Below are 16,692 nucleotides of genomic sequence, written 5' to 3' on the forward strand. Positions count from 1 at the left end.
ATGCATTCACTCAGCAAACACTTAACAAATCCCTAAATTTTTAGCCTATGAAAGGCCACATTTCATACCATAGCATTCTCAAATTAGCCCTTCCAGTTCACAAGAGTAAAAGAACTCTCAAAATTTCCATTACTATGGGCATTGTAGTAATTGTCTTCCCTTGAGACACAGTGTAACAACTCCCGTATTATAATATTTACATGTAATTTTTCATGTCTTTGCAGTTGTCTTTCTTTATTTGCATAAATAGTTCCCCTAGTGTGTCTGACAATGCAAATATCCTACACTTTCACAGGTTTCCTCTTCCATTAAATAGAAGGACCTAGTGTGTCACAATAGTGCCATGTCCTTAAGAAAATGCACCAGTACTAATAGGTCCCTTCTTATCTTGAACCAAAAATAAATGTTGGGAGTATTAGAAAAGTAAAGGAAAATCATGAATAGTAAAACTTCATATATTTTGTGTGATCCCTGGATACATTAAAATAATGACTTCTCCAGATTTACATTAATTCACATATTTAAATATATTATAAAGCTAACCTAAATCCTCTATACATGAGTTACATTGAATCCAAATGTAGATTATGCATATTAGAGCAATAGAAGATATACTTCCATTATGTTCTTGACAGTATCCTAACCCTGGACAGTTATGGGTGAGACTCCTTAATCTATTAATTTATTAAGAGAAAAACGGACAAAAATTTTCCCCTAATAAATTCAACCGTAATTAATAAAAACCCTAAGCCCTCTTGCCACCACTTAAGATAGGCACTGCCATCAAAGAGTAGCAAGATTCAAATGTGTTTTATGTAATATTCTTGGGAATTCTTTCTTTGAAAAGCCTTTTTTTTTTTTTGAGAATCAGTAATAGTACAAATATAAATGGACTGCTGTCAAACTGTTTGTCAAATTCTTATTTTTTATATTTTATACTATTTATAAAATAGTGTTCATTCATGTCAATGATTTTGCTTTAACTTTGAGCCTATTTATTAACAATTTTTAAACCATTCATTTTGTCATGTAAACATTTATCTAAATTAGAATTGTAGAACTTTAGATTTAGAGATGATCTTTTTTTCTTAAAAATGAGATTCAGTGGTCAAGAGACTTGTCAAAGAAAGTGTAGCAAGAGCCTCATGTATCTCACCTGCTATCCCAGCACTATCCAGTCATCATGTAATCAGTTTTAAGGGAGAAAATTCCTCTCAATTTCTTTCCAAATTACACGTACAAATGATATTTTAAAACAGATTTATGACTGTCAATCATGTTCCTTCAGGGGAAAGAAAATAAGTGAGAACTACAAAAGTTCTGAGTAGAAAGGACAAGAAATACTAACATTCTAACAAACAAATCTCACATTCTAACAGGTACTGCATCTGGCAGACCTGGTCCAGGATCATGGATGCTTTGGAAGCCATGACACAAAGAGTGGTGGGAAGGGATTAAGGATGTCTGGCCTGGAAGAGAAAGAGGCTTCTTCAAGCACTAAGAGACTGAAAGAGATCAGATTTATTCTCAATTTCCAGAGAGCAGAATTAGAACCAATGAGAAGTTACAGGGAGGTAAAGTTCAACTAAATTCAGAACATTTCTAACCACTGGTTCGTTCTTGCTGTAAATTGAAAGGCCTGTCTCCTTTGATAATGAGTTCTCTATACTACTCTTAAATTCCATTTAAGCGAACCTAAAGCCAACTATTAGAGCAAATTAATCTCTCAGCAACATAAACTACTTTAGTAATGAGAATTTCTAAGACACACTATCTTAAACCTCCTAGATTTCTCAGGGTTAACTCTATTTTGGGGAACAGTTTCCACCGACAATATGCTGACTGACAAAGCTCATGCTTAATGGGGCTGATTTATTTACGAACATTAGTTTGGTTAGCAATCGCAAAATTTTATCCGTACTGAAAGATCATGTGATGGTTATACAATTCTATGTGTTTGTCAAAACTTGAAAAGTGTTCACCAAAGAGTCTATTTCATTATGTTTAATTTATAATTCTTTTTTAAAGAAGAGTGAAAAAACTGGTCCACCTGAAATGAGGCTTCACTTGAACAACCTTCAGCAAATCTTGGGAGGTCATCAGAGGGGTTGTGCTTACACACATCTGAGCAGGATCTCAGAGACAGCCAAAGTAGATACAACCCCAGGGAGTGGAGTTCCTGAGGGCTACAGAGACACCCAGGTCCTACAGTCATGGCGGATGGCTCTGGGATTCAGTACCTTTCCAGTGGGCCCTACTTTGGAATTTGTGCTCCTGAGTGTGATGGAGTTGGACTCATATGTGACCTCTCTACACATGCCTCTTCTGTCACTTGGGGTTGGCTCTGGGGTTGGTGTATGGCCAGGAGACTTGAATCTCTGGACTGTCCATGTACTAGCTGGGCCTTGAGCCTCAGCAGAATTACAACACCTACTCTCCTGTTTGTTAGACATACCCAGGTCAGCAAACAAGCAGATGAAGATGGTCAACCACCACACCAAGGAACCGAGAGAGTCTACAACTGCAAGCAGGAGAATCCCATCCATCAGCCATGTAGGATCTAAGTCCCCTCTCAATTTAGAGGTGGAGTGGGCACTGACATCCCAGGGTCCTCAGAATGGAGGAATAAAATATGGATTACAGTGGACTTACTGATATTCTACTATAGAATTATTGTGACTCTAGCAATGGAAGAAATTATTGACATGGAGACAGTGGCCACGGGTGTTGCTGAAGGCAGGGAGAAGGAAAAAGAGGTGTGATATAGGGGTATTTTCGGAACTTGGAGTTGTCCTGGATGATACTCCAGGGACAGATGCAGGACATTATATATCCTGCCATAACCCATTGAATGGAGTGGGAGAGTGTGTAAACTACAAGGTAAACTATAATCCATGCTGTGCTCCAAAATGTATTCATCCAAATGCAATGAATTTATCACACTAACGAAAGAAGCTGTTGATGTGGGAGGAGTGGGGGTGTGGGGAGTGGGGTATATGGGAACCTCTCATATTTTAAGTCAATTGCTGTGCAGTGTGATGAGTACATGACTACACTATCTTAAGTATGGTGTAGGACAGGAAGGCTGGGACAAGACAGCAAGGCGGGCTTTGCAAAACTGACATCTAAACTCTTTCTGGAAGAAAAGAGGTGCCTCCTAGAGAAGACAAGCAAGACAGCAAGTTGGCATGATGGGCTCTGCAGTGAGCTGATGCAACAAGATGACACAACAAGGAGACACAATGAGGAAACACAATGAGAGATACAACAAAGCAGGGAGCAGAGGTGGCTTAAGCAATTAAACACCTCTCTCCTACATGGGAGGTCCCAGATTCAGTTCCTGGTGCCTCCTAATGAGAAGAGGAGCAGACACAGAGAATGTACAACGAATGGACACAGAGAGCAGACTTTGAGTACAGACAATGAGGGGGTGGGGAATAAAGAAATAAATCTTAAAAAAAAAAAAAATCATGTTGGAGAGTGAGGGATGGACTGAAAGGGAAGGGGCTATGTCAAGAGGCTGGGAAGCCAGGTGGGTCAGCAGTTTGGAAACACTTGTCTGTTGCTAGGCTGCCCACGTAAGAATTATCTGGAAAACTGTTAAAAATGTAGATTCCCAGACCTCACTTTGGGTCTACTAAATTAGAATCTCTGCAGGTAGAGTCCAGCAGTATGAGCTCAAAGTTCCCCTGGTTATTCTGATAGGCAGCCAGACTTGGAGACCACTATACTGCACGAGATGATGACAACCTGGATTCGGGGCACTGCCCGGTGATACGCAGGAGAGGCAGCTATGAAATTGAGGGTAAAGCCTGTACACTTGGTGACTGATATGTATTTCAGAGTGAAAGAAAATTCAAGATTACTCCGAGGTTTCTGGGCTGGATGGCTGAAGAGATGGTGAAATCATTACCCAAGGCAGGATATAAAGGAAGAGGAGCACATCTGGGAGGAAACTATGAGGTGAGTTTTAAGCACCTTGTGTTTGAAGTATTCGTGGGAAACTTAGGTGGAGGTATCCAGGAGGTTTGGGAGTTGCAGATGAACAGTTAGGGGTGTGAACACAGAGGAGTCACTAACAATGAAAATTACATCAGTATTTGAGATCCCAAGTGAAAGAGCATACAGAGTGAGAGAATAAAATGATCAAAGATTGAACTCTGGATAACATCGACACTTAAGGAAGGGGTTCTTAACAAAGGGTCTGTGAGCTTTAATTAAAATTAAAAAAAAACCATTACTCTTGTGGGGACATTCCAGTGCAGGTGTGATATATTTATTAAATAACACACAGTACAGCGGGAACTTAGTAAGGGGTCTGTGGTCTTCACCTGACTGGCAAAGGGGTCTGTGGAACAAAATAGATTAAGAACTCCTGAGTTAAGGGGAGCAAGGGAGAAATGGAAGAGAAGCAACCAGAGAAGCAGGAAAAGAGAACAAGAGAGATGTTTCCAAAAAGATGGGTAGTCAACAGCGTCTATAGCTAGAGAATCAAGTGTTCTTTTCTTTCCATAATGAGGAAATAATAACTCCCTCACAGGGTTAATGTGCAATTATTAAATAAGCCAAAATATATGAAAGTTCCTAGCACACACTAAACATAGAGTTCTGCTCTTTACTCCTGATCTTCACACAAGTGTGTCTTATATCTGTAATAAGTTGAGCCCCTCTCCTTTAGTCAAGCCCTTCAGTGTCTTCTAGGTGTTTTCTTCTGATCTAGAGTAGTTCTCAACATTCCAAATATGGACTTTCAAGTCAAAATACCAGCATTCAAATCCCAACTCCTTCCCTTACTAGTTAAATAAACCTGAGCAAGTTACTGTCTCTTTGACCTTATGGATGATGAGGTTTATTGTGAGGAATAAGATAATATATGGATAGTGCCTGACATAGAGGAAGCGCTCAATAAATGTTGGCATTGTCATTATTATTGACAACAAACTACTAATTCCTTCTTTTTTTAAAGATTTATTTATTTATTTATTTAATTCCCCACTCTCCCCCCGTGGTCTGTTCTCTGTGTCTATTTGCCGCATCTTGTTTCTTTGTCCGCTTCTGTTGTCTGTCGTCAGCAGCTCGGGAAGTGTGGACGGCGCCATTCCTGGGCAGGCTGCACTTTCTTTCGCTCTGGGCGGCTCTCATTACGGGGCGCACTCCTTGCGTGTGGGGATCCCCTACGCGGGGGACACCCCTGCGTGGCAGGGCACCCCTTGTGCGCATCAGCACTGCGCATGGCCAGCTCCACACGGGTCAAGGAGGTCCGGGGTTTGAACTGCGGACCTCCCATGTGGTAGACGGATGCCCTAACCACTGGGCCAAGTCCGTTTCCCAATTCCTTCTTTCTCTTCCAAAAGAAGAATCAAACCAAATTAAAGAAAAAGAACCATCAATAGTTAAATTCAGGAGAAGAGTTTATGTTAAGAAGATAGAACATACTTTGTAAAAGCAGGAAAGCAAATACATAAAAATTCTCACTAACTCTGAATTTTTAAATTATTTACACAGGCTATCAAAAATCTCCTTTTAAAAAGACAAAATAAATCAGATTCTACCAAAGAATAAAATGCTTATAATACAACAGTGTTCAAGTAACATAATTCCTTTAGAGACCTCCCCTGTCCTGCTGTTTTTGCTGTGTCCATTCACTGTGTGATCTTCTGTATCTATTTCTCTTTTTGCCTTCTCTTCTCGTCTTTCTCCTCTAGGATTCACTGGGATTTGATCCTGGGGACCTCTGATGTGGAGAGAGGTTCCCTGTCAATTGCACCACTTCAGTTCCTGGTCTCTGCTCTGTTTCACTTGACTCTCCCCTTCACTTCTTTTTTATTGCGTCATCATCTTGCTGCGTGATTCACTTGTGCAGGCACTGGCTCATCACATGGGCACTCAACTAACTGGCTCACCATGTGGGCATTCACATGGGCACTCAGCTCACCACGTGGGCACTTGCATGGGCACTCAGCTCCCCATGTAGGCACTTGGCTCACCACACAGGCACCCACATGGGCGCTTGGCTCACCACGTGGGCACCTGGCTCATTGCGGGGGCACTCTGCTCGCCACATGGGCACTGGCTTGCTGCCCAAGCACACTTTCTCTTCTTTTTTTTCACCAGGAGGCCCCAGGGATTGAACCTGGGTCCTCCCATATGGTAGGTGGAAGACCTATCACTTGAGCCACATCTGCTTCCCAAAGTGTAAGGCATTTCTAAGATTCAGGTAAAACAAGAAAGGTAAAATATAAAATGTGTTCTTTTATTTAGGTCTAGAAGATATACAAAGTCCCTGTTGGAGTAAACAAATGTTATTTCAAAACCTATGGCATCATGTAGTTTTCTCAAATATATTTTTAAATTAATAGCTTAAGCACATGTCAAAATTATTCTTTTTCCTTAATAGCACATAGTACAGATTATAAAAGAAATTAGGAATACTCTGTTCCCTTGTTTAAATATTTAAAATGTGGTCCGTGCACCAGCAGAACATGGATACTTACTAGAAATGCAGAATCTCAGGCCTCACCCCAGACCTATTTAACCAGAATCAGCAATTTTTATTAGATTCCCAGGTGATGTGCACATTCAAGTTCGAGAAGCACTGCTCTAGTCTACACAGAAATGTGGACCTACTTTATATAACATGTAATTAAGTCATAAAATAAGTTTGCTTAATTTGGTCTTAGATTCTACCTGGAATAAACCAGTCACTTCTTTTTTTTCTAACAGCACTTACATCTGTTTAATCTATGATAAACAACAACAACAAATACACAAGTCTAACAATCAACTACAAACACTGATTAGCTTCAGGAGTATATTTAAGGACATCAAAAAAGTATGTTCTATACCATATTCTCTAAAACTATCCATCTTTCCTTAACAAGTATGAGCCAACAGTTGCAAACTGTTGCAGATTTTTACAGCTGGCTACTAATCACCACTAATATGCCAAGTGTTAATGTTAAATATCCATCTACTTTTACTACTGACAACAAGAATAATATCGTTACCATTTAATACAATGCCACACAGTACACTAAATGGTACACTAAAAGGTTTGGTATGGATGGTAGTGATGGTAGGACAACATTGTGGATGTGATTAAAACTAGTGAATTGTATACTTGAAAGTGGTTAAAATGGGGAATGTTAGGTTGTATATATGTCACCAGAATAAAACATTTTTTAAAAACTCAACAGAACTGTACAATACAGAGAGAGAAGCCTAATGTAAACTATGGGCTATCTTTATTAAGCATAATAATATTGGTTCATCAGTTGTAACAAAGGTACCACACTAATGCAAAATAGCAGTAATAGGGACATGTACTTTTTGCAATGCTTTTTGTAAACCCACTTTCTGCTGTAATAAAAAAACAATAAATAAATATTTAAAATAGTAATTTTTAAAAAGGACCCCAAAGGTAATGGTAGTCTTTTTCTTAAGAAAGACCAGAGCCACTTACTAATTCTTTGCTGCATCACTACAACAATGCCTAGTATATAAAAGTCCTCAAACATTTGTTAAAATAAATTTTTCATTAAAAATGTCAAGAAGGATTTGACAAAGATTTTATCTCAAAAATAGGCAGTAAATAAAAATCACCTTGGGCAGCAGACTTGGCCCAGTGGTTAGGGTATCTGCCAACCACATGGGAGGTCCGCGGTTCAAATCCCGGGCCTCCTTGACCCGTGTGCTGCTGGCCCATGCGCAGTGCTGATGCGCGCAAGGAGTGCCCTGCCACGCAGGGGTGTCCCCCGCGTAGGGGAGCCCCATGCGCAAGGAGTGCGCCCGTAAGGAGAGCTGCCCAGCGCGAAAGAAAGTGCAGCCTGCCCAGGAATGGTGCCGCACACATGGAAAACTGACACAACAAGATAATGCAACAAAAAGAAACACAGATTCCCGTGCCGCTGACAACAGAAGCGGACAAAGACGACGGACGTAGCAAATAGACACAGAGAACAGACAACTGGGGTGGGGGGGAAGGGGAGAGAAATAAATAAATAAATAAATAAATAAATCTAAAAAAAAAGAAAAGAAAATCACCTTAAGACCTTCTAGATCTTAGTCTAAAATATGATGCTTAACATGTACGCCAAGTAAGGTTTGGGTTTTAATGACTGAAATAGGCAAAACTAAAGGACAAAGGACCTTCATGTAATTGAAAAAAATGAGACAGGCAACAATCTAACATATACACTAGAAATAAAACTGATTCTGAAGGTAGTGGGTAAAATAAAAGTCCTTATTTACAGAGGGTGCTTAGGAGGTGAAATGCCTGTTTTCCCCTCCCAAGAGTATTTCCTGTATTCAGGAAAGGGGATGGAAGGTTTGATTTGGAAAAGCACCTAGATGGTTGTAAGGGAAGGACAGCTCTTTCAGAACGCAGAGGCAGACCAGGCAGAGGCTGAGTAAAGAGGTCAAAATATTGATGGGCAGGTGGGAGTGAACAGAGACCTTCATCTGCAAGGGAGGGTGAGCTGCAGGGTCTGAAGGTAAGAGGGAACAAATGGCCTGAGAGTGGTCCAGTGGAGAGTTTAGAACAAGGGGGCAGAAGCATTTTGATCTAACCCAGGTGTGTAACACTCATGCAGGAACTCAAAAGAATGGAGGGGAGGAGTTAAAGAACAGGAAAAAGAACTTTGGTTGCAAAGGTTTTCAGGTAAACAGTGGTAGAAATAATAAAATTTCCCATAGAAAGCAGATAAACAATAGTTATGAACTGAGAAGCTTCAAGAAAAGATGAGGGGAACAAATCAATTCAAGCTAAAGGCTGATTACTCAAAGGTTTAATTTGGGAGGCTTAGTATTAGATGGATAAGGTCCAGGGAAAGTCAGTTTTACTCACCTGAAAACCTGGGGATAATAATACTATCTAGCTTAAAGGAATATAAGAACTAAATGTGATATACATACAAATCATTATTACTGGACAATAAAACAATATTTGTTGGATGAGTGGGCAAGCTGTGCTGCATGATGAGAAGGTCACTGACTTGGAAAAGAGAAGGATCTTGTTCAAAACCAACTGTCACTTTCTTGACATGTAGTTTTAACTCTATTTCTTCATCTAAAGAATGATTAAACAGTACCTACCCTACAGAGACACTATGAAGATTAAATAATATAAGGTGTATAAAATGCATACTATAGCATTTTGTAGTATATATGATCCTTATAGTAAAATCTCATCATGTGAAAATGATATCGGAATTTATAGGGGAAAATGACACATTCATAAAGGTCTGTTCAGAAGGATAAAGAAAAAGAAGCCAAAGAAAAACAAGACTTCTTGTGAGACAAGAAGTCTGGAAAAATGTATATATACATATACATACACATACACCTCATATGCTGGAAGTCGGTCTCCTTGTCTTTCCCCATCTTTACATTTTGCTGGGCATCTTAGAAAATATTAATAGTTACAAACCTCCTCCCTGTGCTAATCTGGAAGTTCAAAGTCCAAACATCTCCTCAATGATCTTACAACTTTAAGAAAACTGAAATGGCATTTCCTTTTTAGGAAAATGATTGGTGATTCCGCTGGAATGTGTGTGTTTTAGTGGGAACTTTGGTCAAAACCTTCTCTTGGTTTTAACACTTCAATAAGCTGAATATCTACTGGGTAAAATACTGTTGGTCCTGAATTTATCATCCTTTTCAATGGTTAAAATATTTTATGGTTCTTGTATTATATAATTTGGCAAATGTATCCATAATTCACTATGAGCATACTTTTTCATTGTCCTAGCTACTCCATCATATGGGGACCAATTTCATCTTCTTACATGAAGTATAACTTTTTATATTATACATGATATAAATATGTAGATTTAGATAAATATCTTTTTTTTTTTTTTAGTTTAATCACATACAATAGCCCTTGCAGTATAATTTAAGGCTGAGGTCTGATGATAGATTTCCTTGTTGGCTAGTGATGGGGAGATGAAAACACAGGGCTAAGAGGCAGATAAGTTTAGACCCATTTCCACTGACATGACCATCAACAAGTTATTTAACCTTTCTGAACCTCAGGGACTTCTACAGATTATGGAAATAACAATGTCTGCCAGGCCTATCTCCTAGGGTTGTTGTAAAATTCTTGGTAAAATTGTAAGGCAAAATTGTCATCCTTGTTATTTGCTACTTTCTAGCCACATGGATGCTTTTTTAGGCCAACAGCCATGCATTCGTTTTATAGAACCATTGCACTATAACCTCAGAAAAATGAAAGAATCAACTGTTTTACCACTGAACACTGAAGAAAGATCATTTCTCAAGATGTTATTACATTAATTTTACAACGTATGCAATTCTTTCACAACACATATCTGGGCCCAAGTTTTCATTTGATGAAAAAAAAAATGAAGAGAAGCTTCCTCCTTCCAATGCCTGAGTTCAAAATCACAAATGCTCTTTTATGATTACACCTGACAGTAAATGATTCCTCCAGCAGATTAACGCATTTGTCTTTACAACCCGAGACTTGCATTCTAATTAAAATGTAATCATAAACAGGGAAGCAGATTTCTTATTTTCTGAAAAAAAAAAAAACAAAAAAAACAAAACAGGGAAGCAGATGTGGCTCAAACAACTGAACTCCCACCTACCACATGGGAGGTCCAAGATTCAGTTCCTGGTGCCTCCTAAACAAAAAAAGCAAGACAACGAGCTGATGCAACGGGCTGATGTAGCAAGATGATGCAACAAGAGACACAAAGAAGAAAATATAATGAGAGACACAACAAAGCAGGGAGTGGAGGTGGCTCAAGCAATTAGGCACCTCCCTTCCACATGGGAGGTCCCAGGTTTGGTTCCCAGTACCTCCTAAAAGGAAGATGAGCACACAACAAACAGAAAGGGCAAATGCAAACAACAAGGGGATGGGAGAAATAAATATTTTTTTAAAATGTAATCGCAAATAAAATATCAAACTAATAAGGTCTTTAAGAATACCAATTCTCCATAAAGGTGACATATGATAAAGAATAAGATTTTTAAAAATCAATATTCAGATTAGTTAAGGAAGACACTTAGACCAAAACCATTTAGTGTCTGGTTCATCCATTTTTATAAGCCATAATTCCAAATCTAGATTAGAAATGCTCAAATATAGAATGCCTATAATTGAAAATCTTTTGTAATGATGTATGGTAAAATTTTGTATTTTCAATAGAACTAATAAAAAGCAAGTAAGATTGAGTTTAGAGTTCAATCTAAACCATCGTTTTAATATAAGAAATCAATAAAATGGCCTTAATGGTCATGTAGCTCAACAATACAGACAGAAATCCAAGACCTAATGAATGATAAATAGCTTGCCTAAGACCACATAACAAGCCATCCTTAGAATTTGCATATTATATAATAAATGTAACATGTAATTGTGATAATCTCATTATTTTGCTGTTTATAAAAAAATACTTTACTCTTGGTTATTCAAGGAATATATAATTAAATAAGAATAGTGCAATAGCTACAAAAACTATGCTATTTCAAAGCAGTTGTTATTTTTCTATCCCTCTACTATTTCTTATGGCGCAGTTAGAAGGCAGAAATAACTAAATGTGAATCTGTTATTTTTACCATTTTAGCTGGTAACAATTCTGTTGAAAAAGACCTGAACCATTTTACATGATGAGGTTTTAAAATTACCGATCAATGTATATTTATTTGAAATTGCTTTACTTATTTTGGGAATTAAAAATGACTTCTGGGTTATGGAAGGATATATAATGTCCAGCATCTGACCCTGCAATATCATTAAGGACAACTCAAAATCCCCAAAATGCCCCCACATTACATCTATTCTACCCTCTCCCTGCCCTCAGCAACTACTGTGGCCACTTTCTCCACCTCAATGTTAAAATTTCTTCTTTTACTCGTCACAATAGTTTTATAGTAGAATATCAGTAAGTCCACTCTAGTCCATATTTTATTCCTCCATTCTGTGGACCCTGGGATGGTGATGTCCTCTCTACCTCTAGATCAAGAGGGGGCTTAGATTCCACATGGATGATGGATGAAATTCCTTTGCTTACAGTTGCAGGCACTCTTGATTCCCTGATATGGTGGTTGACCATCTTCACTTCCCTGTTAGCTGACCAGGGCAAGACCAATGAACCAGAGAGTAGGAGTCGCCTCTCTGCTAAGGCTCAGGACCCAGCTGGCACATGGGCAGTCCAGAGATTCAAGTCTCCTGAGTATGGACCATACCTAGCACCAACCACAGGTTCAGTAAAAGTGACAGAAGATGGATGTGTAGAAAAGTTACATCTGAGTCCAGCTCTATCACACGCAGGAGCACAAATTCCAAAGTAGGGCCCTCTGACATGGCACAGGGCTCCAAATTCTTCTGCCATAACTATATACCCTGTGGATCTCCACAGCCTTCAGGAGATTTTGAGTTGTCCTTAATGATATTGCAGGGTTAGATGTTGGACTTTATATATAACCCACTGAATGTACTGGGGGACAGTGCAAACTACAGGGTAAACTATTATCTGTGTAGTGCAGCTCTGCCCCGAAATGTGTTCATGGAGTACAATGAGTGTGCCACGATGAGGGAGGTTGTGGGTGTGGGAGGAGTGGGGTGGGGGACTAGGGGGTATACAGGAACTTCTTATATTTTTTAGTGTAGCATTTTTTTTGTGAAGTATATATCTTCAAAAAAATAAAATTTACAAAAATGATGTGGTGGGGGGTGGGGAGTGGGGTATATGGGAACCTCTTAAGCTTTTAGTTTTTTTATGTTTTTTAATGTAATATTCCTTGTGATCTATTAACTTTAAAAAGATTATAAAAAAATAAAATATACATTCTACAACAAAAATAAATAAAATAACTTCTGGGAAAGCAGTAGTGGCTCAACTGATAGAGCATCTGTCTACCATATGGAGGGTCCAGGGTTCTATACCCAGGACCTCCTGACCGGTGTAGCAAGCTGGCCCATGCACAGTGCTGCCATGCGCAAGGAATGCCATGCCACGCAGGGGTGTCCCCTGTGTAGGGGAGCCCCACATGAAAGGAGTGCGCCCCACAAGGAAAGCTGCCCCATGTGAAAAAAAGCGCAGCTGCCCAGGAGTGGCACCGCACACATGGAAAGTGATGCAGCAAGATGACGCAACAAAAAAGCGACACGAGAAGAATGCAAGCAGACACAAAAGAACACACAGTGAATGGACACATAGAGCAGAAAATGGGGGGGAGGGGAGAGAAATAAATAAAATAAATCTTTAAAAAAAAACGACTTCTGCTGGCTATAGCGGAGTCTGCTGGCCACACCTGGGGGGTCACCACTAGGTGTTCTGGTGAGCAGGCAGGGAGGGAGGCACAGCTGGGCCCTGCATCACCAGGTCTCAGCCCCACTGGGGCTTGGAGCCCAAGTTGCCAAGGTGCACCTGGACTATGCTTCACCCCTGCACCAGGTGGCGTGGTCCTTGACACTCGGAAGCTGCCCAGTATAGAGCAGCTTCTTTGACCTGTTTTTCTAACCAGCTGTGGCTGGCACCCACAGGTACAGAGATGAACAGAGCAGACTTGGCCAGGTGAGTGGCCTTGGAAACAAAAAATCCAAATGTGCTGAGCTGCTAAACATGTGGAACGAAAGAAGAGAAAGAAATGGCCTGAACTTCCTAGCTGCATGGGAACTCACGGTTATTTTTTGGTTCATCTGTGCTTCTTAAAGGAATTGAGATCCAGAGAGAGGTAGTTTAACTAGGGAACCAGGAAGCATGGTGGGTTGGAAGCATAGCTCAGCAGCTGATTAGAATAACGAACATGGGCTAGAAACCAAATCACAAAAATATTTACCCTCAGATTCAAGTGACAGACTTTATGAGTTGTATACAGGGAGAAAGCCTCAGAAATCCTTGAAAGTATCACCTAATGGACCACATTTATTCATTCACCAAATATGCCATGCACTGTGGATACAAAGATGACTAGAAGCAGTTATTCCCTTTCGATCTTTCCAGAAAGTGGGGTAGACAACCTTGTAAATCACAAAAGTGCTCTAGCAGAGCTTTGAATGAAAAAGGCACTTATGCCTGGAGAGATCAGGAAGGCTTTCTAAAGGAGGTGATGTTTCCACCACCTCCCTCTTCCCAACCCTGAGAACCAACAGCTCCTCAGACTTGAATTACAGACCAGCATTTTAATCGGATGAACTGCAGCTGGAATAAGCCTCTTCTTAGGGTTGCAATGGCTACCGAAGGTAGGGGAAATTTAGGCCTTGCTCCCAGGGGCCTTGTTTTCTAGAAGCAGGAGGGGCACCTGACCGTGAAACCTGAGCCAGGGAACCAGACCTGGGGACAAGGCTGCAGTCTCCAGAAGATCCAACCGCCTGTTTGTAAAATCTTTGGCTACACTACAGGCAGTTATATTACCGCGATATGTCTGGGTCTCAGGAGGCTCTGAGCTGGCTTCGGGTGCTCTGTTGCTGGTGGCTGATACCCAAGGTTCAAAACAAGAAGCAGAACCTGGAACTCCTGGTGCTGGAGCAGTTGCTGAGCATCCTGCCCGGAGAGCTCCAGTCCTGGGTGCAGCTGCATCACCCTGAGAGTGGTGAAGCAGCAATGGCTGTGGTGGACGATTTCCAGACACATCTGAGTGGACCAGGTGAGGTTTTCGTCCAAGCACAGGAACAAATGCATTTGCAAGAGACGACAGCTCCAGATTCAATGAAGGAATCACCTCCAACCTCACCCTCTTAGTGGAGTCTTGGCCCCCAGTGTCCACCTGGAGCCTCCTCATGACCCAGTGACACATTACCTCCCCAAAGGGCACTTTGCTTAACCTGCTTTCCCAGTTCTTGATCTTCCCCAAGTGGGGAACTTGGGAGACCAGGCAACAGCTACTGTGCTTTGGATAGTCAGGCCCCAGAAGTCTGTAGTGTATAAGAACCTGTCTATACACAAAAGAGGAAAGGCCAAACACTCAGAGAGCCCTGTGCTGGAGCATGGGGCTGGAAAGTTATCACGGGATGACCTCTTTGGCATGTGAGAATAGGATAGAGAGTTCAGAGTTGACTAAAAAGCAGGATATTTCTATAGGATCTGAGAAATCTGACAGGACATCAGGAGGACTCTGTGGGATAGTTTCCAGGGAAGTGGAAGCTGGAGATACCTATGAAGATACTTTAGAGAAGCCCAAAGGGCAACCCCTCAGGTGAAGAAGGGAGCATACTGGAAAATGATTTTTCAGAAATAACCTGTGAGGATTTAAAAAAAAAAACAAACCTACAAAGGCAGATATGAGGACTATAAGGAAAGTGGGGAACATTCTGATTTGTCCTCCAGTCCTGCAGAACATCAAGGAGTTCTGAAAGGACAAAAATTCTATCAATATAATGAATGTGGCAAAGCTTTCAATTGTAGCTCACATCCCATTGGCCATCAAAGAATCCATACCAGAGAGAAAACCTATGAATGTAACACATGTGGGAAGACCTTCAGGTAGACCTCTCAGCTTGCCATTCATCTCAATCCACATGTGGGAAAAGCCCTATAAATGCAGCAAGTGTAGGAAGACCTATCAGCACAGATCTCATCTCATTCAACAACACAGACTTTGTAATGGGGAAAAACCTTACCAATGCAAAGCATGTGCAAAAGCTTTCACTAAGACCTACCAGTTCATTGACCACCAGAGAATCATACCAGAGAGAAACCTCATGAATGCAATGAATATGGGGAGGCCTTTATTCAGAGTAACAAGTCTTATACAACATCAGGCACTTCACACTGGTAAAAAACATTTCAAATGTATTGGTGTGGGAATACATTCTGTTCCAATATAAATCTATTGACCATCAGTGATCCACACAGGGGAGAAACCTGAGTGTGATGAATGTGGCAAGGCCTTTAATCAGAATAAATGTCTTATTCGACATCAGAGCCTCCACACAGGGGAAAAGCCATAAAAATGCAGTGAGTGTGGGAAAGCCTTCAATCAGAGCTCTCAAGTAGTTGACCATGAGCAAATTCATACTGGAAAAAAATCTTCTGAATGGAGTGAGTGTGACAAGGCATTCACTCTGAATAAATGTCTTACTCGGCATCAGACTTCACACAGGTGAAAGCCTTATAAATGCAATGAGTGTGTAAAGTCCTTCAAATAACAAAGCCAGAATTTAGAGCCAGATGGGACTTCAGGGTTTGCCTAATTTACAGATGAAAAAAATTGAGGATTTGGAAAGGGACTTGTCCAAACTTTCATAGCTAATTGATGGCAGACCCAGACCCAAGACTAAGTCCTAGATCATTTAAACACCATTCCAAGGGCCTTTCCACTCACTATACCATACTACCCTTTTCACCTCTACACACATCATAATGCCTCTGCATAGACAATGAAAGAAAGTAGTTACACCTGATTCTATAGACTTGATAGCAACTACCTTGTGCTAATAGATGATTTAATGGTTTGATACCCTCATTAAATTTGTAAACTATATTAAGTAAATAAACATCAATTGAATTTATAATGAATTTTATGATTGTAAAGATCATTAAAAAAACCTTTCAGGAGCAGATGTGGCTCAAATGATTGAGCACTGCTTCCCACATGGGAGGTCCCAGGTTCTGTTCCTGGTGCCTCCTAAGAACAACAACAGGGAAGTGGATGTGGCTCAATGGATAGAGAGTCCACCTGCCACATAGGAGGTTCAGGGTTCAAACCTCAGCCTGCGTGGTG

General features: G+C 40.4%; 1 protein-coding gene and 1 pseudogene across 1 annotated transcript in view; one reads left to right on the forward strand and one right to left on the reverse strand.

Annotated features, from left to right (window-relative positions):
• Nucleotides 1-16,692, reverse strand: part of ELOVL4 (ELOVL fatty acid elongase 4) — a 37,143-nt gene that overhangs the window by 13,585 nt on the left and 6,866 nt on the right. The window lies entirely within an intron of this gene.
• On the forward strand, nucleotides 14,200-15,919 carry LOC139440052 (zinc finger protein with KRAB and SCAN domains 7 pseudogene; annotated as a pseudogene).

Source organism: Dasypus novemcinctus, chromosome 11 (genome assembly GCF_030445035.2).
Source record: "Dasypus novemcinctus isolate mDasNov1 chromosome 11, mDasNov1.1.hap2, whole genome shotgun sequence".
NCBI classification, from domain to species: Eukaryota; Metazoa; Chordata; class Mammalia; order Cingulata; family Dasypodidae; genus Dasypus; species Dasypus novemcinctus.